General features: G+C 38.1%; 2 pseudogenes; both read left to right on the forward strand.

Annotated features, from left to right (window-relative positions):
• Positions 1 to 9,674: 9,674 nt before the first annotated feature.
• LOC124973463 (olfactory receptor 2L13-like) lies at positions 9,675 to 10,416 on the forward strand (annotated as a pseudogene).
• A 7,452-nt stretch (positions 10,417 to 17,868) lies between these two features.
• On the forward strand, positions 17,869 to 18,941 carry LOC124973464 (olfactory receptor 2L13-like; annotated as a pseudogene).
• The last annotated feature ends 8,117 nt before the right edge of the window (positions 18,942 to 27,058 follow it).

Genomic DNA, 27,058 nt, shown 5'->3' on the forward strand with positions numbered 1-27,058 from the left:
TCCGTTCATCAATTGAAGGACATCTATGTTGGTTCCACAAACTGGCTATTGTGAATTGAGCAGCTATATACATTGATGTGGCTGTATCTCTGTAGTATGCTGATTTTAATTCCTTTGGGTATAGGCCGAGGAGTGGGATAGCTCGGCCAAATGGTGATTCCATTCCAAGCTTTCTGAGGAATCTCCATACTGCTTTCCAGAGTGGCTGCACTAATTTGCAGCCCACCAGCAATATATGAGTGTACCTTTTTCCCCACATTCTCTCCAATACCTATTGTTGCTAGTATTCTTGATAATCCCCATTCTAATTGGGTTGAGATGGAATTTTAGAGTAGTTTTGATTTGCATTTCTCTTATTACTAAAGATGGTGAACATTTTTTCATATATCTGTTGATTGTTTGTAGATCTTCTTCTGGGAAGTGTCCATTCATATACTTAGCCCATTTGTTGATTGGGTTATTTGTATACTTCTTGTCAAGTTTTTTGAATTCTTTATATATTCTGGAAATTAGTGCTCTATCTAAAGTATGAGTGCCAAACATTTTCTCCCACTCTGTAGGCTCTCTCTTCGCATTGCTGACAGTTTCCTTTGCTGAGAGAAAGCTATTTAGTTTGAATCTGTCCCAGTTATTGATTCTTGCTTTTATTTCTTATTTTATGGGAGTCCTGTTAAGGAAGTCTGATTCTAAGCCAACAAGTTGAAGATTTGGACCTACTTTTTTTTCTATAAGATGCAGTGTCTCTGGTCTGATATCAAGGTCCTTGATCCATTGTGAGTTGATTTTTGTGCAGGGTGAGAGATAGGGGTTTAGTTTCATTCTTTTGTATATGGATTTCCACTTTTCCCACCACCATTGTTGAAGAGGCTATTTTTTCTCCATTGCGTATTTTTAGCACCTTTGTCTAGTATGAGAAAATTGTATTATTTGGGTTTGTGTCCATGTCCTCTATTCTATACCATTGATCTACGTGTCTATTTTGGTGCCAATACCATGCCATTTTTGTTACTATTGCTTTGTAGTATAGTTGAAGTTCTGGTATTGCGATACCCCCTGCTGCACTCTTCCTGCTAAGGATTGCTTTAGCTATTCTGAGTTTCTTATTCTTCCAGATGAATTTCATGATTGCTTGCTCTATTTCTGTAAGGTACGTCATTGGGATTTTAAGTGAAATTGCATGGAATCTGTATAGCACTTTTGGTAGTATGGCCATTTTGACAATATTAATTCTTCCTATCCAAGAACATGGGAGATCTTTCCATCTTCTAATGTTTTCTCTAATTTCATTCTGTAGTGTTCTGTAGTTCTCATTGTAGAGGTCTTTCACCTCTTTTGTTAGATTGATTCCCAAGTATTTTTTTTTTCAAGGCTATTGTGAATGGGGTAGTTTTCCTAAGTTCTCTTAATCACTTTTTTTTTATTATTGTATACAAATGGGATACATGCTGTTTCTCTATTTGTACATAGAGTCAAGGCATACCATTTGTGTAATCATACATTTACATAGGGCAATGATGTTTATTTTTTTTCCTTCCCCCCACCCCTCCCACCCCTCTTTTCCCTCTATACAGTCCTTCTTTCCTTCATTCTTACCGCTCTCCTTATCCCTAACCCTAAACCTAACCCTAAACCTAATGCTAACCCCTCCCACCCCCCATTATATGTCCTCATCCGCTTATCAGCGAGATCATTTGTCCTTTAGTTTTTTGAGATTGGCTTATCTCACTTAGCATGATATTCTCCAATTTCATCCATTTGCCTACAATGCATTGGATTTATGAGCATTAATCTTATATCCTGCTACTTTACTGAATTCACTTATGAGTTCTGAAAGTTTTGTGGTGGAATTTTCTGGTTTCTCTAAATGTATAATCATGTCATCAGCAAATAGGGATAGTTTGAGTTCTTCTTTTCCTATTCATATCCCTTTAATTTCCTTGGTCTGTCTAATTGCTCTGGCTAGAGTTTCAAGGACAATGTTGAATAGAAGTGGTGAAAGAGAGCATTCCTGCCTTGTTCCAGTTTTTAGGGGGAATGCTTTCAGTTTTCCACCATTTAGAATGATATTGGCTGTGGGCTTAGCATAGATGGCCTTTAAAATGTTAAGGAGTGTTCCCACTATCCCTATTTTTCCAGTGTTTTGAGCATGAAGGGGAGCTATATTACATCTAATGCTTTTTCTGCATCCATCAAAACAATCATGTGATTCCTGACTTTAAGTCTATTGATATGGTGAATTACATTTATTGATTTCTGGTTGTTGAACCAAACTTGCATCCCTGGGATAAAACCCACTTGATCATGGTACACTATCTTTTTAATATATTTTTGTATGCGATTTGCTAAGATTTCATTGAGAAATTTTGTATCAATGTTCATTAAGGATATTGGTCTGAAGTTTTCTTTCCTCGATGTGTCTTTGTCTGGTTTAGATATCAGGGTGATACTTGGTTTCATAGAATGAGTTTGGGAGGGTTCTCTTCTCTTCTATTTCATGAAATACTTTGAGAAGTATTGGAATGAGCTCTTCTTCAAAGGTTTTGTAGACCTCAGCTGAGAACGCATCTGGTCCTGAACTTTTTTTGTTGGTAGGCTTTTGATGATTTCTTCTATTTCATTATTTGTAATTGATCTACTTAAATTTTGTATGTCCTCCTTGTTCAGTTTAAGTAATTCATATGTCTCTAGAAACCTGTTGATGTCTTTGAATTTTCTATTTTTGGGGTGTAGATTTTCAAAATAGCTTCTAATTATGTTTTGTATTTCAATCGTTCTATTGTGATATTTCCTTGTTCATTCCGAATTTTAGTAATTTGGGTTTTCTCTCTTCTTCTCCTTGTTAGTGTGGCTACAGGTTTATCAGTTTTGTTTATTTTTTCAAAGAACCAACTATTTATTTTCACAAATTTTTCTTTTGTTTCCATTTTGTTGATTTCAGTTCTGATTTTAACTATTTTCTGTGTTCTACTTCTTTTGGTGTTGCTCTGTTCTTCTTTTTCTAGGGCTTTCAGCTGTAGTGTTAGGTCATTTACTTGCTGATTTTTTCTTCTTTTATTGAATGAACTCCATGAAATAAATCTTTCTCTAAGTACTGCTTTCATAGTGTCCCAGAGATTGTGATATGTCATTTCTTTGTTGTCATTTACCTCTAAGAATTTTAAAATTTCCTTTCTAATATATTCTGTTATCCATTCATCATACAATAGTACATTTTTAGTCTCCAGGTGTTGGAGCAGTTTCAGTTTTTTACTCTGCCCTTTATTTCTAATATCAATCCATTATGATGTGATAGAATACAAGGTATTATCTCTATCTTCTTGTATGTGCTAACAGTAGCTTCATGGCATAATGTATGGTCTGCTTTAGAGAAGGATCCATGTGCTGCTGAGAAGAAACGGTATTCTCTCTTTGTTGGATGGTATATTCTATAAATGTCGGTTAAGTCTGAATTATTGATTGTGTTTTTGAGATCTATGATTTCTTTGTTCAATTTTTGTTTGGAGGATCTGTCCAGTGGTGAGAGAGGTGTGTTAAAATCACCTAGTATCATTGTGTTGTGGTCCATTTGATTTCTGGAATTGAGAAGGATTTGTTTGACGTATATGGATGAGCCTCTGTTTGGGACATAGATATTTATGATGTTATGTCTTGCGATTTATGCTTCCCTTAAGCAGTATGAAATGTCCTACTTTATCCCTTCTGGCTAATTTTGTCTTGAAGTCAACATTATCTGATATGAAGACGGATACTCTGGCTTTTTGACTGAGTCCATGTGCATGCTATGTTTTTCCCCATCCTTTCACCTTTAGTCATTGGTTATCTCTTTCTATGAGATGAGTCTCTTGCAGGCAGCAAATTGTTGGATCTTTCTTTTTAATCCAATCTGCCAGTCTATGTCTTTTTATTGATGAATTCAGGCCATTAATATTCAAGGTTATTATTGAGAATTGATTTGTATTCCCAGTCATTTGGCTCATTTTTTTTTTGACATGACTTGATTTCTCCTTTATTTGGTTGTTCCTTTAGTGTGGTTCCTCCCTTTACTGATTTACATCATTGATTTTCATCACTTTCTCATGGAATATTTTGCTGAGAATGTTCTGTGATGCTGGCTTTCTTTTCATAAATTCTGTTTGCTTTTGTTTCTCCTGGAAGTTTTTTAATTCATCATCAAATATGAAGGTAAATTTTGCTGGGTATAAGATTCTTGGTGGGGATCCATTTTCTTTCAGAGCTTGAAAAATGTTTTTCCCTGGTCCTTCTAGCTTTTACGGTCTGAATTGAAAAATCTGCTGATATCCATATTGGTTTTCCCCTGAGTGTAATTTGATTCTTTTCTCTCACAGTCTTTAAAATTCTGTCTTTATTTTGTATGTTAGGTATTTTCATTATAATGTGCCTTCGTGTGGGTCTATTGTAATTTTGTGTATTTGGAGTCCTATAAGCCTCTTGTACTTTATTTTCCATTTCATTCTTCAGATTTGGGAAATTTTCTGAAATTATTTCATTGAACAGATTGTTCATTCCTTTGATTTTTTTCTCTAAGCCTTCCTCAATACTGATAATTCTTAAATTTGTCCTTTTCATGATATCCCATAGTTCTTGTAGATTCTCTTCATGATTTCTTAATATCTTCTCTGTTTGGTCAACTTTGTTTTCAAGATTAAATATTTTTTCTTTAGTGACTGAGGTTCTGTCTTCCAGGTGTTCTATTCTATTGGTTATGCTTTATATGGAAGATTTAATTTGGTTTATTTTTTCCTTCATTTCAAGTATTTCTGCTTGTTTTTTTTTCAACATCTCTAACCCTTTATTGAAATGATCTTTTGCTTCCTGTATTTACTCTTTTAACTGTCGATTGGTGCGATCATTCAATTCCTGCATTTGCCCTTTTATCTCATCCATCCTTCAATGCCTACATTTGCTCTTTCATCTCCTTGTTTTCTTCCCTGATCAGTTTGATTATGTACATTCTGAACTCCCTTTCTGACATTTCTTCTGCCATGCTGTCATTGGATTTTATTGCTATACCATCTAGGTTTGTTTGGGACATTTTCTTCCCTTGGTTTCTCATATTGTTCAGGTATCTCCCCCTCTAATAGTGAAACTCTGGGATATTGCAGATTTCCTCTTGACTAATATTGTCTCTGTAGATTTCCAATAATTCACCTCTTAGCCTACAGTACCCTGATGTCTTGGAGGAACTTGATAATGTGTTGCTCCCCTAGGAAGCTGGCCTTCTAGGGGTGGTGGACTTCAGGTGGGGTATATTCCCTGGTGGCTCCAAGTTGATCCTGAGTCTCTCAGTACCTCCTCTTCCTGGCTCCTGGATCTTGTCAAATGTCCTCTAACTCCTGTAGGTGTCCCAGGAAGGGAGTTTCCCTTCCAATGATGATGGCCACGCCCTCAGTGCCTGCACCAGCCTATAAAGAAGCCTCTGGCTAACTCCATGATGGCGACAAACCTTGGCATGGTGGTTGGGCGGGGTTGTTCAGTGATGGAGTCTGTCTTTGGCCTGGTGGTTGGATGGGTTGTCTACCGGCCACCCAGCTCAGCAAGGCAGGTGGGTTGGGTGCCTGCCTGCTACTTCCATGAGGCAAGTGGCCTGACTTGCCTGCCCTCTAGCTCCATGACTGTGACCAACTAGTGATGGCACAGAGCTAGGTGCAGGGGTCTGGTGGGGTCGCTCAGTTTTGATGTCTTCCTTGACCTGCTGGCTGGGGGAGGGGTTATTTGCCTGCCACCTACCTCCATTATGTAGGTGCCTGGCTCACCTGCCCACTTGTTCCACAACTGTGACCAACCAGTGATGGCACCGTCCTAGGTCACTTTCTCTATTTCTATGAGGAATGTCATTGGGATTTTCATTGGAATTGTGTTAAGTCTGTATAGAGCTTTTGGAAGTATGACCATTTCAATCAATTTAATTCTGCCTGTCCAAGAACAGAGGACATCTTTTCACTTTCTTAAGTCTTCCTCAATTTCTTTCTTTAATGTTCTGTACTTTTTGCTGTAGAGGTCTTCCACTTGTCTTGTTAGATTGATTCACAGTACTTTTTTTCCTGAGGCTACTATGAATGGAATTGTTTTCTTAATTTCGCTTTCAGTTGTTTCATTGCTAACGAGTAGAAACACATTAGATTTATGTAATTTGATTTTATATCCTGCTATTTTGCTGAATTCATTTATTAGGTCTAGAAGATTTCTGGTAGATTTTTTTGAATCCTCTAAATATAGAATCATGTCATCAGCAAATAGTGACAGTTTTAATTCTTTTAGTATTCATATCCCTTTAATTTCTTTGGTCTGTCTTATTGCTCTGGTTAGTATTTCAAGTATGATGTTGAATGGAAGTGATGATATAGGGTATCCCTGTCTTGTTCCAGGTTTTAAAGTGAATGTTTTCAATTTTTCCGTATCAAGAATGATGTTGGTCATGGGTTTAGCATAGATAGCCTTTACAATGTTGAGGTATAGTCTTGCTATCCTTTTTTATTTTTTCTAGTGTTTTGAGCATGAAGGCTTGTTGTATTTTTGTCAAATGCTTTATCTTTATCTGTTGAAAAAATCATATGACTCTTAACCATAAGTCTATTGATGTGATAAATTACATTATTTGACTTCCAGATGTTGAAGTAGCCTTGCATCCCTGGGATGAGCCCCACTTGATCTTGGTCCACCATTGTTTATATGTGATTGGCTAGAATATTTTAAGAATTTTTGCGTCTACCTTCATCAGATATATTGGTCTAGAGTTTTTTATTCCTTGATGCATCTTTGTCTGGTTTTGGTATCAGAGTCAATGGAATTTCATAAAATGAATTTGGAAGGGTTCCCTCCTTTTCAAGTTCATGTAATACTTTGAGGAGTATTGGTATAAGTTCTTCATTGATGGTCTTGTAGAACTCAGCAAAGAATCTGTCAGATCCTGGGCTTTTCTTGGCTGATAGGCTTTTGATGGTTTCTTGTGTTTCATTGCTTGAAATTGATCTGTTAAAATTATGTATGTCCTTCTGGTTCAGTTTGGAAATACCATATGCCTCTAGAAATTTGTTGATGTCTTTAAGATTTTCTACTTTGTTGGAGCATAGATTTTCAAAGTAGCCTCTAATTAAGTTTTGTATCTCAATAGTATCTGTCACGATATTCCCTTTTTCATTACAAATTCTGGTAATTTGAATTTTCTCTTTCTTCTTTGTTAGTGTGATTAAGAGTTTATCTATTTTGTTTACTTTTTCAAAGAATTAATTATTTGCTTCTGTGAACTTTTAAAATTGTTTTGTTTCAATTTCATAGATTTCAGCTGTGATTTTGATTATTTCCTGTCTTCTACTACATTTGTTGTTGTTCTATTCTTTTGTTTTTAGGGTTTTGAGATGTAATGTTAGGTCATTTAATTGTTGACTTTTTATTCTTTTCTTGAATGCACTCCATGTAATGAATTTCCTCTTACTACTGCTTTCATAGTGTCCCAGAGAGTTTGATATGTTGTATCATCATTCTCCTTTACCTATAAGAATTTTTTTTATCTCCTCCCTGATGTTTTCTGTTATTCATGCTTCACTCAATAGCATATTATTTAGTCTCTAGGTGTTAGAGTAGTATCTGTTTCTCACTTTATAATGGATTTCCAATTTTAATCCATTATGATATGATAGAATACAACATAGTATCTCTATTTTTCTGCATTTACTAAGGGCTGCTTCGTGGCATAATTTTGGTCTATTTTAGAGAAGGACTCATGTGCTGCTGATGGATGGAATATTCTATATATATATATGTCTGTTTTCTAAGTTACTGATAGTGATATTGAATTCTATGGTTTCTTTGCTTAGTTTTTGTTTGGAAGAGTTATCCAGCAGTGACAGTGGTGTGTTAAAGTCACCCAGAATTACTGTATTGTGGTCTATTTGCTTCCTGGAATTGAGAATGATTTGTTTGATGTCCATGGATGCACTGTTGTTTGGGGCATAAATATTTATGATCATTATGTCTTCCTGATTTATGGTTCCCTGTAGCAGTATGAAATGACCTTCTTTATCCCTTCTGAGTAACTTTTGCTTGAAGTTCACGTTACCTGATAGAAGGATGGAAACCCACACTATTTTACTGAGTCTGTGTGCGTGGAAGGTTTTTTCATATCTTTTCACCATTAGTCTGTGGATGTCATTTTCTATGAGATGAGCCTCTTGAAGGCAGCATGGTGTTGGGTCTTTCTTTTTAATCCAGTCTGCCAGTCTATGTTTTCTGATTGATGAGTTTATGCCATTAACAATCAGGGTTAATATTGAGATATGATTTGTATTCCCAGTCATTTGGTCTTATTTTTGCTATGGAATGAGGCCTGAATTTAGGAAGAAAGTCATAGTTACACAAACTGAATTATGACCTCTACACACAGTAAAGCTTTTAATAAACCCTTATCAAGATTAAAAATGTGAAGTGGGAACACAGGCTCAATACGTCTCAATACAAAATTGTCTTTGAAAATGCTGTTATTCCTATCAATGAATTCTACTGGTAATTTATGGAAAGAAGAAGACATTAAGATCTAAATCTACAGAAATGGGTGTAGGCAGAATTGATCTATGAAGTGATCTGAATGATTCACAGAAGCTTGGAAATCTCCAAGCCTTTTTTATAGACATGAGGAATATCTGAATGTGATGGTGTTTTTCACACCTATGTTATGTATCAATTTTAATGCTGCCTCTAGGTGGCCATTGTGAAGAATAGGGTGAAAACTTTGCATACTATTTCATGTTTATCACATGGAATTTGCTTCTAGGAAGAAAAGAAAAATTCATGTGAAAATCTATGTGTTTGGTTTTGAGATTGTTTGGATTCAACAATGTAAACCTGATTGGGAATAAGAGACTGTCCTTGGGCACATTGTATTTAGGGTGGATCACATAGGACACATGATAACTTCACAGGTCAAGAGCAATTCATTTTGAAATGTGACCTGCATTTAGGATCAGCAGAGAAGCTTCTGTTGTGAAGGTGAGCAGAGAGCTCCTGGGAGATGCCTTGTTCCTAGCTACAGTAGTGCCTGTGAAGAGGGAAGAATGGGAAATGCAGATGTGGAGCAGGACGTCACTAAGGATGCAAGTTCAAGCACTTAGGGACCTTCTGAGTCACACAGCCAGGTCTTTGGTAAACCTGAGCACTGAGGTGAGGAGGGGAACCAGGACCTGGCTCCTCAGGAGCTGAGACTTGTGCACAGTCCTAAGGAAAGTCCTGCCAGGAGTCATCAGGAGGAAGGCTCCAGCTACCTCGATGGGTTTGACACATGTGGTACTAGAGTTTATATATTAAGACCTTATATTTCTCTATGACATGCTGAGATGTTAAAACTGGGGCAGGATCATTCATTCAGGAAATAAAATCTATTGAACATAGGCTGCAGTGTTGAAGGAAAAATAATTCATCCTAAATATTAATAAAGTCAATTCCATTTATTCTATTTTTCTGTTTTAAATAATGTTTAGATATTAATTTCTGTTTTTGTTTTTCTTTCAAGGAAATTAAAGCAGTATATTTCATGGAGAAATGAAACCCAACAACAAATGATTTTATTTTGTTGGGCTTTTTACCCCAAAATCAAATTGGACTATTTCTCTCTCTCTTTTTTTTTTTTTTTGGTCATCTTCACCTGTTTGGAGAACTAAGGAATGACTGCTGTCATCCTCTTGGATCCCAGGCACCACACCACCATGTACTTTCTCCTCAGCCAGTTCTCTCTCATGGACCTGCTGTACATCTCCTCCACTGTGCCCAAGATGACCTACAACTTCCTCTCTGCCCTGAAGAGCTTCTCCTTCCTAAAGTGTGTAGTGCAAATCTTGTTCATCATAACAATAGTATGCTCTGAAGACTTACTCCTGGCCTCCATGACCTGTGACCACTTCATAGTCATCTGCCACCCTCAACACTATCCCATCTGTATGAGTAAAATAACATGAGTGATGATGACCCTGGGATCCTGGACACTGGGCTCCATCAACTCTGTGTCACACACTATCTACATCTTCCTTCTTCTTACTGCAGGTCCAGGGCCACCAATCATTTCTTCTGTGATGTCCCAGCTACAGTGCCTCTGGCCTGTGTGGACACCTAGGTCTACAAGTACATGGTGTTTGTGAGCACAAGCCTGTTTCTCCTTGATCCTTTCCTTGGCATCACTGCCTCCTATGGATGGGTCCTCTTTGTTGTCTTCCACATGTGCTCAAAAGAGGGAAGAAGAAAGGCTTCACCACATGCTCCACACATTTGACTCTGGTGATATTCTACTGTGCACCATTTGCCTACAGTTATCTCAGACCCAAGAGTCTCTGCTCTCCTGCAGATGATAAGAGCCTGACTGTCTTCTACACCATCCTCACCCCCATGCTCAACCCATCTTCTGCAGCCTGAGGAACAAGGAGGTGCTGGGCACCATCAGAAGAGTGTGTGGGATGTTCTCCTCCAGGAAGACATGAACATGCCTGCTCCTCTGTATTTCCTCCTTCCATGCAGACTAAACACTCTAGAGCAGAGCAGACCAAGCTAATAGTAGTTATCCACATATGGAATTAAAGAGTTTTTATCATATACTTACATGAAATCAATTTCAATATAATGATCATCATATACACCATCTGTAATGAATGATATATTTAATAAATTGAAAATATAGAAAAGATGTCAAAATGGACAATGTAATTAATTACATAGTATTTATAGTATTTTATATCATAAATTTTTGTTCTAAAGTTAATTAAAACAAAACATGTTAATGCTAATATAATAATATTTATACTGATACTGACATGTTTTCGTTTCTATGTTTTTATTACGAAGTGATTACTGTGCTTGTATACTTTGGTGACATTCTAAATTGTCAAGTCTTGTGTGTATTTTAGAGCAACTGAAAGTATAGGCATTTCAAATGTCCATGACCACATGTGGCTAGTGTCCCCAAGTGCAGGAACTCTGCATGCCACCTTCTTCCACTTGACACCTCCTAATGTCAAGTACTGAAGTCGAAGGAGAGCCTCTGGGTGCAGTTACATGGCATCAGGCAGGACTCTAATATCTTCTTGAGTCAGAGGACCTTTAAAGAATTTCACAAAGTCATTTCTTATGCTGTTAAGGTTCTCCATATTCATTGATAGAAAACAGTTATGAGCATGAAAAATTACATGTTTTATGACCTTTGAAGAAAAGTCAATGTGAAATCAATCAAATGCAGAAACAAAAAAGGAGAGATGGATCTTTAAAAAGGCATTTTATCAGGGGATGGAGAATAGTTTTTTAATGTAAGATGCCATGCACAGATCTGGTGGACTCTGTTATGTCTTGAAATGAGAGCGAAAGGTGGAAGGGTTTCTTAGGATGAGGGATGCTTTGGAGTCATCTGGGAGCAGGCCATCTTGGAAAAGTGAGTCTCACAGCTACACTATAAAATTAGTCTTAAGGTCATGTTTAGTAGTTCCATCAAACCATGCTGAGAACAACAAATACAGTGCTGAAGACAAACTTCTGGGCCATTTCTGAAGCAGTTGTTTGTGATAGTAGTGTTTTCGCCTTCTGGTGTCTCAGGCCTGTCTTAGATCTGTATCAGAAGATTGCTTTTATTTGTGTGCATGTCAAAATACATTAGACTGCATTGGAAGCCAGAGGGACTTCAATGAGTCCATTATTGGTATTACAGGGCACAAGGCCCCCCAGGAAACTAAGTTCCGAGAGATGCATGAGTTCTCCAAGTTCTTGGTGGTTCAGAGTGGACCAGGTTCCTGGTTTCCTCCATTGTTCACTGCCTGGAATGAGCACAGGGTCTCCACTCAGCAACTCTGCTTAATTCAGCATCCTTCAGGTTCTTTCCAAGGACAGCAACTGCCAAGAACAGCAGAGATTGTACCTTAATGCATTCTAGCTGTGTCAACAAGGTGTCCTAACTAAGTTTTCAGGAACATAAATCTGCTCTTCATGGCTCCTGAAGCTCGGGATCATGGATTTGCAGGGTTAGTTCCTGGTGAGGGCTGTGTTCTGGTTAAACATGGTGACTTCCTCTGTGTCCTCTGAACAGTTTATGTTTACATGCTTATGAGGATTAGCAAGCTGACAGGAATGTGGAAAAGAGAGATGGAAAGAAGAGATGAGCTCCATGCAAAAGCAGGAGGGTGGACTTAGGCTGGAGAAGGGACCTCTCCTGCACTGTCACTGGAAACAAGGCTGAGTTGGACCCAGGTAGAGTAACATGAACACATTTAGTGAGAAGAGATTTGATCCTGTTTTCCTAACAACATCTTCCTTTTCCAAGTCAAGTAAGATAAAGGAACATCAAAGGGTGTTGAAACTTGATCAAGGCATGCATATGCTCCAACATATTGTCACATTCAAATTGGACAAAGAGAGATGGGTGTCCATAAATCTGAGCTCAGATCTACCTGCTCAGTGAGCACTCTTCTCCAGCCCTGTTTCTTCCTTCCATATGGACTTAACAGGCTGGCAGGCTGGACGTAGAGTTCAGCTCGGTGGGAGTTGTGCAGGCATATGCAAAGGGAACGACTCTGAACAAGGGTGAGAGAGAGAAGGTGCCCACAAAAGATGAATGGCAATGACAGAGCATCTCTTTATATTTAAAACTGATCCCTGAATGAAATTTAAAGGAAGGGGGTCTCATTCACTACATTTTGTACTTCATCATACTTTCGTCGCATGGGTAATATATTTACAAAGTCCTCTCTCATTAAACAATATTCTGCCTTCTCTTCTTCTTATAGGACACTCCATATCAGAGATAAATACCCCAAGTAAAATGAAACATGCACTTCCAAGGTTTACAATTCTGAGTTTTTATATGATAACAAGAGATCCTTAAGTCCATTAATTCCCACCCCTGCAAAAGACACTTGGCAGTCTTGTTAGTCTTATTACTTCATCGATTAGTTGTACGTGATTTTCCAAATCATTTCCCAAATAAGAGGTGAAGCTGGCAGTGTAGACTGTCTCTAAGTCCAAATGCTAACTTGATTATAGGACTTGTGAGTCAACTTTTCATTTTTCCAGAATCAGGGTATTTGTCCATAGCATATTTAGTTTAGTCACATCTGCCAATTTTCCTCTGGGAACTGAGAAGTCAGTGGAAGGTATTATTCCTTCTTCTAATATTGCTGTTCTAATATCGGCTGAACACCCTTAATTGATTCACATTCTCTAATTTTAAGCACAGCGAGGAATTCAGAAATCATCACCTAGCATCCTTCACAATTCCTCAATCACATTCTGGCGTAAGTGTCTGCATCCATCCAGGGATTAATTCTGGGTACAAAGAGAGCAATGCAATGTTTAATGGGTTGGTTGATTTGTCCTAAGCTAGCGTTGAGTTGTTTTCCATGTCAGCAAACTCAAGTGAAATGACCACGGATCCTCTCCCTATGAGCTTGGAAATTCGGAATCAATTAGAGGAAAAAGAATGGCATTTAAGAATTGAGAGAAGATTCCACACATCTGATGCATCATCTTTTCCCATCCCCCTTTCTCGCACCCGAGGTATTAAGTGTAACATGTCTAACTCTGCTTTCTCTTGTACAAGGGAATAGTGAAGGAAGGTGCGTGAGCACACTCTACAACATGCAGGAGGTGAAGAGCTCTGTGATTCAGCATAGAGGTGATGGTAGAGGAGGCAGCAGTGAGCACTGAATGTGTCCTGAGCATTCCTTCCTGGTGACTTTGCTTCTCAGATCAGGAGAGCTTGGTGAGATGCAGGCCTAGTTGTTCAGCCTGGCAGAGTGTGAGCATGTCTTAGGGCTTAAACATTTTAAAGAATTCAATAAACTTTGAGGAGGCAATCTTGTAGTTATAAAACTACATCTTCCAAAATAAAATTTCAAGAACTTTAGACAAGGTGATTCAAAATGATGATATTGAACTGATTTGACCTCGTTTAGATTTAACAAAAGGCAATATTTGGGAGACGTGGTTTTCCTATCATAAGGAAATAATAATATTTCAGAAAAAAATGGGCAGCTGTGTAACGAACTACAAAAAATGTGAGGAACCTCAAATGTCAAGTGAGACAAAGTAAACCTGTCAAAATTTCTTGTTCTACTCCCCGGTTTGATGTGACTTTGATATCATGAATTTCTCTAGACCTGATGTCTTCAATATTTAAAGTGTGGGAGGAAGAGAAGAGATGGACACACAGTCAGGCTCCTGTATGTGCTAGACACACACACAGTTCATCCAATTCCATCTTCCTACTTCATGAGGTTTTTGGGATTGAGTGAGCTGGGGCTGAGTTGAAGAATTTCCTAACTTTTCTTGGGCTGATCATCTATAATACTTATGAAGTGTGCATTATGTGTAACTTGAAAATAAAGAACTCAGCTTTCTACACTTGCTACACTTACATGTATTAGGCCCTATCCAGTGAGTATTTCTACACTCTGTGCTTGAGCAACATGCTTTGGACGAAGATTAGGGAAGGTAATTAATTTTAAACCCATATTTTAGCCACAGGAAAAATATTCTGCAAGAAATAATGTAGCCAAGAGCATGTGTATTACAGAATTTTGGGGCATGAAATGAAGTCTGATGCCTAATAAAGTAAGTCACGGTCGGTCATCAATGGATTTTGACCCTCATGTCTAATTCCAGTGATCAAGATCCTAGAAGTTTGGACTCATAGATGTACAAAGTGCTGAGCTTTTTCTATTTTATGACAACATGAAAGTTTCAATTTAGGAAAAATAATAGCTATTGTAGTAACTACCATCGAAGTTTTGAATAATATTGTGAATTATAATTATACAGCAGCAAATCTAAATGTAAAGAGCAATCTCTCTCAAAATGACTGACCCATGGCAGGCATAAACTTTCAGCACACTATGTATTAATTGCTTGACTCTGTAAGGGATGTTGGTACCTTGCTTCTTCTTAAATTAAACCTGGGCTACTTCTTACAGTCAGTATGCTAAAGTCTGATTCATAAAATTAGTCTAATTATTTTGATTTTTTCTATATTACTAATTAACTTTGGGCAGTAATATTTGGTTCAATCAGCAGATTTGCTGAGACTCCTATGCAGTAGCCCCTGAGCCAGGGGTCAGAGACAGAGGATTCAGTGGGTCACCCCTGTCCCTAAGCAGCACCCAGCTCTGCTGATGTGCCCTGTCCTTAGGGGTCCCTAGCAGACTTGGCTTCGTCTGCTAAATCCAGCACTACCCCGCTGTGCTCACTACCCACAGCCCAGGCTCTGTGGGGCTCCTCTTCTCACATCTGCTCAATAAGAACCCCCTGTGTGAGCTGCAGGGTCCTGACCATTGCCACACCCTCTGGACTCTCACCTATTGCTGAACAGACTCCAGTCCTCTTTTCTCCCACACACCTGCCCTGGAGCCTGGAGTTTGCAGAGACTCTGTCTCTGTGCTGTGCTGAGGACAGGCAGGCTCCTCCAGGGCTGGTCCTGCTGCTCAGTCTGTACACAGTGTTCCAGAGACTGAGGCTCCCACAGCACCTCCTGGAGTGGTTCTCAGTGCCCTCCCCAGCTGTCCCTCTGTGCTTCCCCCTGCTCTCCTGTTGTTACTCATACTGATGTCCACACACCTCACAGCACGTGTGTGAGCTGCTGCTCTGTTGTCTTGTCACCCACTAAACATGAACTCCAGATTGTGGAACCTCATGTGTTTTACCCACTGAAGCAAGTCCATAGCCAGGAACACTGCCATCAATCATTCCATAATGAGAAGGACCAAATGTGTCACCATGCTGGGGATCTTGTGTTTACCTTCTCTGTGAGGTCATGAGTTTTGTTTGTAAAACTTCTTAGAAGAAGTGGAGCCTGTGATCCCGTCTCTGCTGCTGGGCTGTGGTTCTGGGTTCCTGTTGGGTCCTGACCACGCATATTTAACTCTGAGTGTTTGTCCATTACACAGCTATCCAAATACTTTCCAGTTTTATAATGAACTCTCTTTCACACTTTTATTTATTTTCACCAGAGTTTTATTAAATGACAATTTATCTTAAATTAATAAATGTGAATATTGACAACAAATTCTTAGTAATTTTTCTTTCCTTTGGAAAATTGATAATGCCAGGAGACAATCCAAATTATATTTGAGACGGGATGTGTCATCAGTAATTTTTTAATATAGGAAAGCACAAAATAACAAGGGGAAAATCTCATACCAAATCTGGATAAATAAAGTTAACACACATACTCTGGAAATATAAATCATGTTCTGCATATTTGCGAGAATGAATGATAGAAAACAAATACCAGGACAGGAATGACACAAAGGGAAAAGACAGTTTATAAAGGGTTAGATTCCTGATACAAATTCTCAACTAAGGGAATGGGCACAAAAAAGCCACAACAGTATTTTGGAAAGGAATTTTACTCATGTTTATCTCAATTCGATTTAACTCTTAATGATCAAAACCTATTTTTTCTTTCATTTTCCTTGAATGATTAACTCTGAAGATGACAATGACAACATGGAAGGTATAAATCAACAAGGCACCACTGCTCACATTCTTCCTAGTGGAACAGCTGAGCATGCGGTGCACCATCCTGCCTGAAATGTGCAAAAACTACACTACAGGACAGGGAGATAAAATGAACAACCTAAGATCCATGTGCTCTTACCTATTCTCAAATATGGAATTAGGCACAAAGACACCAAGACTGCCACAAACTGAGTTGAATGAACTGTTGTATGCCGAGTAAAGCATTTTCCAGATGATTACTAAATGATTAAAAATAGGAAGTAGACAGGATCATGGTCTGACAGCCCGCATAAATCAATTTTAAACTGTTATTCTTTACATCAGTGAATTACATTTTTAGTATTTGTAAAATGAAGACATGAATGCTTAAACTTACAGAACTTGGACTGTTGATTAAATTATAGTAAATGATGTAAGAATGGTTACCCAAGTCGGGGCATCTAAAGATTCCTCTGGATACAAGATTGAGTGTGTGTGTCTCCTCATCTACGCCAATGCTACGTTTCCATTACCGTGCTAGTTCTAACTGCTGCTCTGAGCAACAGGGTGAAATCTATGTTGCACATTATTTGATCTGGCACTTTTCTTATGTGTTATTTTCTTATAGGAAAAAATAAAAATGTGCATGGATTTCTATGTGTTTGATTTTGAATTTGTAGGACATCAGAAAATGGAAACCTCTTTAGGGAATAGAGACTGTACAAAGTGTAAAGAGCATACTATAATTTGGCTGTATTTTAATGGATATATGACACATTTACATTCAAGAGCAATGTTTTGAATGGTGACCCACTTTTAGAATGAGCTGAGAAATTTCTGTCTAGTAGCACAGCTCCTGGGAGAAGAACTGGTTCCTCAGCTCAGGTAGTGCCTGTGGGGATGGAACAGTAGGAACTGAAGATGTGAAACAGGCAAGTCACTGAAGATGCTGGTTCAAGATCACAGGGACCTTCTAAGCCACACAGCAAGGACTGTGGTAAATAGCAGAGCATAGCTGAGGAGAGGAAGCAGGACCCTCGCTCCACAGGAGCTGAAATTGCTGCATAGTTCTGAGGATAGTCATGCCAGGATTCAGCAGGGAGGAAGGCTCCAGCTACCTCAGTGGGTTTGCTGTGCCTCTGCTAGACTTTGTATTTCAAAATCATGTTTGTGTCTACAACCTGCTGAGAATGTTAGAGAGAACAGGGACAGGAACATTCAGCTCAGGTCTAACAAACAACTGAACAATGTTTATGATGTTGAAGGAGAATTAATTCATCCTAGAAACAATTAATTAAGGCAATTCATTTTTATTTACTTCTTCTGTTTTACTTCAGGTTTAGTTCCTATTTTTTATTTGATTATTTTTTCAAGAAATTAAAACAGTACATTTTCATGGAGAAATGGAACCAAACTTCAAATGATTTTATTTTGTTGGGGTTGTTACCCCAAAACCAAACTGGCCTTCTTCTCTTGCTCCTGATCATCTTTGTGTTTGTCCTTGCTTGTTTGGGGAACTCAGGAATGACTGTCCTCATATTCTTAGACCCACGGCTCCACACCCCCATGTACTTTCTCCTCAGCCAGCTCTCCCTCATGGACGTGCTGTACATCTCCTCCACTGTGCCCAAGATGGCCATCAACTTCCTCTCTGGAGAGAAGAGCATCTCCTTCCTGGGCTGTGGTGTACAAATGTTCTTCTTTGTGACACTGGCATGTTCTGAGGGCTTACTCCATGGCCTATGACCGTTTTGTGGCCATCTGTCACTCCCTCCACTACCCCATCCACATGAGTAAAAGCAAGTGTTTGAAGATGATCATTGGAACATGGACACTGGGCTCCATTCACTCTCTGGGGTACACCATCTATACTCTTCATCTTCCTTACTATAAGTCCAGGGCCATCAATCATGTTTTATGTGAGGTTCCAACCTTGTTGCCTTTGGTCTGTATGGACACCTGGGTCAACGAGTACTCAATTTTTGGCAGCACAATTGTGTTTCTCCTCCTCCCTTTCCTTGGGATTACTGCCTCCTATGCTGTCCTCTTTGCTGTCTTCCACATGCACTCAAAAGAGGGAAGGAGAAAGGCCTTCACCACATTCTCCACACATTTGACAGTGGTGACCTTTTACTATGCACCTTTTGTCTACACGTATCTCCGGCCCCGGAGTCTCTGTTCACCAACAAAGGATAAGAGTCTGGCTGTCTTCTACACCATCCTCACCCCCATGCTCAACTCCATCATCTACAGCCTGAGGAACAAGGAGGTCCTGGGCACCATGGGAAGAGTGTGGGAATGTTTTCCTCCAGGAAGACATGAGCACGTCTGTCCCTGCTATTCTGCATGGTTTCTTTCTATGTTGATTAGAACACTCTAGAGCAGCCCTGACCAACAGGATTATAATAAGATCTATGTATGTAATTAGAATTCTAAAAATATATTTATCAGTGAAATTGATCCTATGATACATTTATTGCTATGTTCAACTATAATATTTATTAAAATTTATGGATTAAAAATGTTATATTTAATTCTATTATTACAAATTAATGTTATACTGCACTGTTGGTATATATCTTTGAAACAATATAATAATATAATAATATTTGTACTTATGTTGATATTTATCACATCTATATATTTGAAATTAATCCTGACTATGCTTCTATACCTTGTTTTCATTCAAATTTTGCATATTTTTGTGTGAAATTTATAACCCATAGCAAACTGTACTTTTCATATTTCATGTGCTCCTTGATCTAATGGGGCCACTGTTTCTAAGCACTATTATCGTTTCAATTTGAGGTGTCCCTGAAAGCTCATGTGTGTAACAATGTAAGAAGATTAAGAAGACAAATGATTTGGATGTAAGAGGCTTTACCCAATGAGTGATTCAATCCCCTGGTAGGGATTAACTCAGTGTTAACTGACCTGGTAGGATGTGACAGGAGGAGATTGAAATTGGGGCATGAATTTGTGGTACATATTTGTATCTGGAGAGTGGAAATACTCTCTCTTTGCTTCCAGCTGATGCAAGCTGCTTCCCTGTAGTACATGATGTTCTGCCTCAGGTCCAGTCCTGGGAAATGGAGTTGGCCTTCCTATGCACTAAGACCTGTGAAACCACGAGTTCAAAAATTAACATGTCCTCCTCTATAAATGTGTTCATCAGATGGTTTAGTCACAGCAATGAGAAAGCTGACTAAAGCAGCACAAAGTAACTGAGATGGGAGCAGACCTCACAGATCAGTAATGCTGTTTATGCAGCTGCAGAATCAATCAGGCATTCAAGGGGCTCATTTTGGGGGTACAAAATGGCCTCAATTTCCGGGGAATTGACACATGTCTGTTATCCCAGGCATGTGGGGGACCAAGGCAGGAGAGGGACTTGATCTCACTGATAAGGGCATGATGACACATAATGGTGGGTGGGAGGGGTTTGTCTTAGTGTTAGGGTTTGGTTTAGGGTTACGGTTAGGGAGAGTGGCAAGATGGAGGAATGAAGGACTGTATAGAGGGAAAAGAGGGTTGGGAGGGGTGGGGGGAAAGGGAAAAAGTAACAATGTATCAAACAACATTAACCTATGTAAATTTATGATTACACAAATGGTATGCCCTTACTCCATGTACAAACAGAGAAACAACATGTATCCCATTTGTTTACAATAAAAAAAAGTCAGCCTAAGCAAAAGTGAGGTGCTAAGCAACTTAGTGAGACTCTGTCTAAATAAATAAACAATAGGGCTGGGGATGTGGCTCAGTGGCCATGTGCACCTGAGTTCAAGCCCTGGTTTATAAAAAAAAAAAAAAAAAAAAAAAAAAAAAAAAAAAAAAAACAGGAAATGGCCACTCTTTACAAGGGAGATTTTGTTTTCTGGGTTACAATGAAGGTGACTTAATCATTAGAGACTTGATCAGAATATGCTGCTTTGGGCAGTGAGGAAGGAGAAACTCAGTGTTCAAGTATAGAGTCCAGAGTTCATTGCTTATCTGGGACTTATTGTTATTGATTTTCCTCCCCTTGTAGGATTCATCATCACTGGGAAATGATGAATGTTCGCATTTATTCCCCAGGAATTTACTGGGAAAGGAAAAATGCTTGTCTTCTTCACTTCCCCGTCCCTCTTCCTGGGTCACTCTGTCTCTTGGGGTTTTTACTTTTCATATCCTTTATTCCAGACTCTGAAAGGAAAGAATGAATTGGGACATTGGTAGCAGACCTGGATGCTTTCTGCTAAGAAGGCTGAAGTGGACATACCCCTCCTCTCAGAGCTCAGGAACAGGTCACGGACCCCATGGCTGAGGTGGGAGAGAGGCATATTTGGTGGGGGCCTGGAGGTCATCATAGGGGATGCCCACTTTCTGTAGTTTCAGAGAGTCTGTCGGTGAGCATCCAATGTGTTCCCAGAATGCAATTTAAGCAGGGCCTGTCACTTCACTATGAAACTGTTTTGGTACAAAATTAAGGATAGGAAGACGAAAGGTTATCATGAAAAGTAAAGAATAACTGATTTTCTACTACTAGGGAACATTTTTCCAGTGTCAAACAGTATATGTTATTTAAAATGCCAGGAAACATACACCTAAAGTAGATAGCTGGTAATATAGTTGGGACTCTATTTTTCCATAATAAAGGCCATCAAGCTCCACTCAAATTCAGGGTGCAATTTCCATGAACTCAGGATTCTGGGTCCTTTGCAGCAGAGCAAGCATGATGAACTTTGGAATCATATTTCTCTGATATTTTAATTGTCTTCATCCTACTTAACAGAGTATGCAAAACAAGAAGAGCAACAAAATTTCCAGTAGAGTTTTACCTAGTAAACCAGTCATGTGTGTAGAACAGTTCTTAAAAGGGATAAGAAATACCACCACTGCAGCGGGTGCAGAGGGAATATGCCAGCCAAAATGACAATGTCCTCTATAAGCCACCAGATACTAATGTGCAGGGCAGGGTTTCCCGTGTCTCAGCAGGTCCTGCATGAATGCTACTGAAGGGGTCTCCCGCCATGGTGCTTCTAAGTATCCAGGGCGCCAGGTGGCTACTGGCCTTTGGAGGATCATAACAGTTTGTGCTGGACTTTGCCATACATGTCAATTGACCACTGTTGTAGCATATAGTTCTTCTCTGTACCATAACATATATTTGTGAGGCATTATATTGTACTTGAATGGGTTCAGATAATAAAACATAGGGATTTAATACATAGGCTGTGGGATAAAATTCCTCATCAAAATAAATGTTTATAGAGGTAACATCTTTGAACTTACTATAGTGAGTCTCACAGTTGCAGATCTGAAAGAGCTCCAGAGCCAGACCTGCCCTCCATATTCCTGGTTTCCATGGAGCCATTTAACCCTGTCTCTTACCACTCCTGGTGGTTTACATAGAAATGGTACTCTTCCCTAATGAGTTTTGCAGGACAACATAGCCAGGAATTCCATATGATTTTGTAAATTAGTGCTATGTCAGTGATCTGTTGGATAACTGAAATAACCTGTGCTGACAATTTACAGTGAATAGAGCTTCCTAATCTTCTTTTTGTTTTCAGCATAAAACATACTAGATACTAGAGGAAGGAGCAGTGAGCACTGAATATGTTCTGAGGATGACTTCCTGGTGTCTTTGGCTTCTTATGTCAGGAGAATTGGGTGAAATATTAGGGCTGTCCTCAGCAACAGGACATATTTGCTTAGCCTGGCAGACTGGAACACAGCTTGCGGCTTCAATATATATTTTGGGGGTGGAAAGAAAACTTTTTTGATCACTGGATATCGAATGGACGATTTTCATATTTCTGAATTGTTTTTCATTTTCACTTTTACAGACTGCATTTTGATTCATTGTACACAAATGGGGTACAACTTTTCATTTCTATTGTTGTACATGATGTAGATTCACACCATTCATGTAATCATACATGTACATAGGTAATGGTGTCTGTCTCAGTCTACTATCTTTCCTTCCCCTCCCCTTTCCCTGCCCATTTTCTTCTACACCATCTAATGTTCTTTCATTCTTCTCTTCCCCACCTCCTTCCACCTCCTCCATTATGTGTCATCATCCACTTATCAGAGAAAATATTTGGTCTTTGGTTTTATGGACTTGGCTTTTTTCACTTAGCACGATATTCTCCAACTCCTCCATTTACCAACAAATGCCATATTTTTATTCTTCTTTATGTCTGAGTAATACGTCATTGTGTATATATTCCACAGTTTCTTTATCCTTTCATATGCTGAAGGGCATCTAGGTTGGTTCCACATTCTATCTATTGTGAATTGAGCAACTATGAACATTGATGTGGTTACATCACTATTACATGCTGATTTTAAGTCCTGTGGGTATACACCGAGGAGTGGGATAGCTGGGTCAAATGGTGAGTCCATTCCCAGTTTGTTGAGGAATCTCCATATTGCTTTCCAGAGTGGGTGCAACCATTTGCCAACTTCAACAAGAAAATTTGAATGTTCCTTTTTCCCCAAATCCACACCAACACTTATTATTGTTTGTGTTCTTGAAAATTGCCATTCTAATTACAGTTAGATGACATCTTAGGGTGCTTTTAATTTGCATTTCTCTAATTACTAGAGATATTGAATACTTTCATATATTTGTTTATCACCTGTATATCTTCTGCTGTGGAGTGTCTGCCAAGTTCTTACCCCATTTATAGATTGGGTTCTTTGTAGTTTTGGTGTTAAGTTTTTTAAATCTTTATAAATTTGGGAGATCAGTGTTCTGTCTAAAGTGTGTGTGAAAAAGATTTTCTCCCACTGTGTAAGCTCTCTTTTCACATTACTGATTGTTTCCTTTGATGAGAAAAAGCTTTTTAGTTTGAATCCATCCCATTTATTGTTTCTCGCTTTTATTTCTTGTGCTCTGGAGGTCTTGTTAAGGAAGTCTGTTCCTACACCAACATGATGAAGATTCGGGCCTACTTTTTCTTGTATTTGATGAAAGGTCACCAGTATAATTTCTAGATCCTGATTCATTTTTGGTTGAATTTTGTACAGGGTGAGAGGTAGGGGTTTAAATTTATTGTACTGCATATGGATTTCCAGTTTTGCCAGCACCATTTCTTGAAGAGGCTATCTTTTCTCCATTGTATGTTTTTGTCTAGTATGAGATAAGAGTACTTATGTGGGTAAGTCTCTGTGTCTTCTATCCTGTACCATTGATCTACCTGTTCACTTTGGTGCCAATACCATGTGTTTTTTTTATTACTATCACTCTATAGTAGAGTTTAAGTTTGGTATTGTGATACCTCCTGCATCACTCTTTCTGCCCAAGAGTGCATTGTCTATTCTGGGTCTTTTGTTTTTCCAGATGAATTTCATGATAGCCCTCTCTATTTCTATGAGGAATGTCATTGGGATTTTCACTGGAATTGTGTATCTGTATAGAGCTTTTGGAAGTATGACCATTTCAATCAATTTAATTCTGCCTGTCCAAGAACAGAGGACATCTTTTCACTTTCTTAGGTCTTCCTCAATTTCTTTCTTTAATGTTTTGTACTTTTTACTGTAGAGGCATTCTACCTCTTTTCTTACATTGATTCACCATATTTTTTTTGAGGCTACTATGAATGGAATTGTTTTCATAATTTCTCTTTCAGGTGATTCATCGCTTATGAATAGAAATGCATTAGATTTATGTAATTTGATTTTATATCCTGTCATTTTGCTGAATTCATTTATTAGGTCTAGAAGATTTCTGGTGGATTTTTTTTTGAATCCTCTAAATATAGAATCATGTCATCAGCAAATAGTGACAATTTTAGTTCTTCTTTTAGTATTCATATCCTGTTTATTTCTTTGGTCTGTCTTATTACTCTGGTTAGTATTTCAAGAATGATGTTGAATGGAAGTGCTGAAATAGGATATCTCTGTCTTGTTCCAGGTTTTAAAATGGAATGTTTCAGTTTTTCTGTATCAAGAATGATGTTGGTCATGGGTTTAGCATAGATAGCCTTTACAATGTGTTGAGGTATAGTCTTGCTATCCTTTTTTTTTTTTCCTCTTGAGTTCAGCATGAATGGTTGTTGTATTTTTGTCAAATGCTTTCTCTATATCTATTGAAAAAATCATATGACTCTTAACCATAAGTCTATTGATGTGATGAATTACATTTTTTACTTCCAGATGTTAAAGTAGCCTTGCATCCCTGGGATGAGCCCCACTTACTCTCGGTGCACCATTGTTTGTATGTGATTTTCTAGAATTTTTTAAGGATTTTTGCATCTACCTTCATCAGACATATTGGTCTAGAGTTTTTTATTCCTTGATGCATCTTTGTCTGGTTTTGGTATCAGAGTCATTGGAATTTCGTAAAATAAATTTGGAAGAGTTCCCTCCTTTTCGATTTCATGTAATACTTTGAAGAGTATTGGTATAAGTTCTTCATTGAAGGTCTTGTAGAGCTCAGCTGACAATCTGTCAGATCCTGGGCTTTTCTTGGCTGGTAGGCTTTTGATGGTTTCTTGTGTTTCATTGCTTGAAATTGATCTGTTAAAATTGTGTATGTCCTCCTGGTTCAGTTTGGAAATATCATATGTCTCTAGAAATTTGTTTATGTCTTTGAGATTTTCTACTTTGTTGGAGTGTAGATTTTCAAAGTAGATTCTAATTAAGTTTTGTATTTCAATAGTATCTGTCACAATATTTCCTTTTTCATCACAAATTCTGGTAATTTGAGTTTTCTTTCTCCTCTTTGACTGAGAGTTTATCTATTTTGTTTACTTTTTCAAAGAATCAATGCTTTGTTTCTGTGATTTGTTAAAACTGTTTTGTTTCAATCTCATTGATTTCAGCTGTCATTTTAATTATTTCCTGTCTTCTACTACTTTTGTTGTTGTTCTGTTCTTCCATTTCTAGGGCTTTCAGATGTAATGTTAGGTCATTTAATTGTTGACTTTTTATTCTTTTATTGAATGCACTCCATGCAATGAATTTTCTTCTTAGTACTGCTTTCATAGTGTCCCAGAGAGTTTGATATGTTGTATCATCATTCTCCTTTACCTATAAGAACTTTTTTTCTCTCCTCCCTGATGTGATGTTTTCTGTTATTCATGCTTCATTCAATAGCATATTATTTAGTCTCCAGGTGTTGGAGTAGTATCTGATTTTCTTTATATAATAGATTTCTAATTTCACTCCATTATGATCTAATAGAATACAAGGTATATCTCTAGTTTTTTGCATTTACTAAGAGCTGCTTCTTGGCATAGTATTGGTCTTTTTAGAGAAGGATTCATGTGATGCTAAGAGAAAGTGTATTCACTCTTTGATGGATGGAATATTCTGTATATGTCTGTTAAGTCTAAGTTATTGACAGTGATATTGAGTTCTATGGTTTCTTTGTTTAGCTTTTGCTTGGAAGAACTATTCAGTGGTGATATCAGTGTGTTGAAGTCACCCAGAATTATTATGTTGTGGTCTATTTGATTCCTGAAATTGAGAAAGATTTGTTTGATGTATATGGATGCACTGTTGTTTGGGGCATAACTATTTATGATCATTATGTCTTCCTGATTTATGATTCCCTGTAGCAGTATGAAATGACCTTCTTTATCCCTTCTGAGTAACTTTTGCTTGAAGTTCACATTACCTGATAGAAGGATGGAAACTCCCACTATTTTACTGTGTCTGTGTGCATGGTAGGTTTTTTCACACCCTTTCTCCTTTAGTCTGTGGATTTTCTATAGTGAGTCTCATGAAGGCAGCACATATTTGGGTCTTTCTTTTTAATAAAATCTGCCAGTCTATGTCTTCTGATTTATTGAGTTTACACCATTAACATTCAGAGTTCTTATTGAGATATGATTTGTATTCCAAGTCATTTGATCTTATTTTTGGTTTTTAACTTGACTTGGTTTCTCCTTTGGTTGGCTTTTCCCTTAAGTTAGTTCCTCCCTTTGCTGACCTACATTGTTGTTTTTCACTTCCTCCTCATGGAAGGGAAAGTTAACTTTTGGTTTCTCATTTTGACTTCTTTCCTCTGAATGCTTCACATTTAATTAATGTTGCTCTGCTTAAATAAATATCTCTGAACAGGGCAAGTGAACACCTGTGTAAGTGACCATCATGATGTCCCCTCTTCTCAGGTTCCTTCCAAGGTGAGCAGCTAAGCACCAGAGTCAGCTCCTGCCTGCACATAGGAATTTAAACACAGAACAGGAAGGAAAATGAGCATCCTCCCCAAGGTTCAGACCAACTAAAGTATGGAATTAGGTGTGAACTTATGAAGAGACTCATAGTTACCGAAACTGAATGACTCCTTGTCCACAAAGTAAAGCTTCTAATAAACCCTGTCCTAGGACAAAAATGTGAAGTGGGAACACCGGCTCAAAACCTGATCCTAAGCAAAATCGTATTTGAAAATTCTATTATTCCTATCAATGAATTCTACTGGTAATTTATGGATAAAGAGGAAATAAAGACCTAAATCTAAAGAAAAGGGTGTAGGCAGATTGTGATTTATGAAGTGATCAGAATGATTCACAGAAGATTGGGCATCTCCTAGCCTTTTTTATAGACAGGAAGAATATCTGAATGTGATGCTCTTTATCATACCTTTGTT

Source organism: Sciurus carolinensis (assembly GCF_902686445.1).
Source record: "Sciurus carolinensis chromosome 19 unlocalized genomic scaffold, mSciCar1.2 SUPER_34, whole genome shotgun sequence".
Classification (NCBI taxonomy): Eukaryota; Metazoa; Chordata; class Mammalia; order Rodentia; family Sciuridae; genus Sciurus; species Sciurus carolinensis.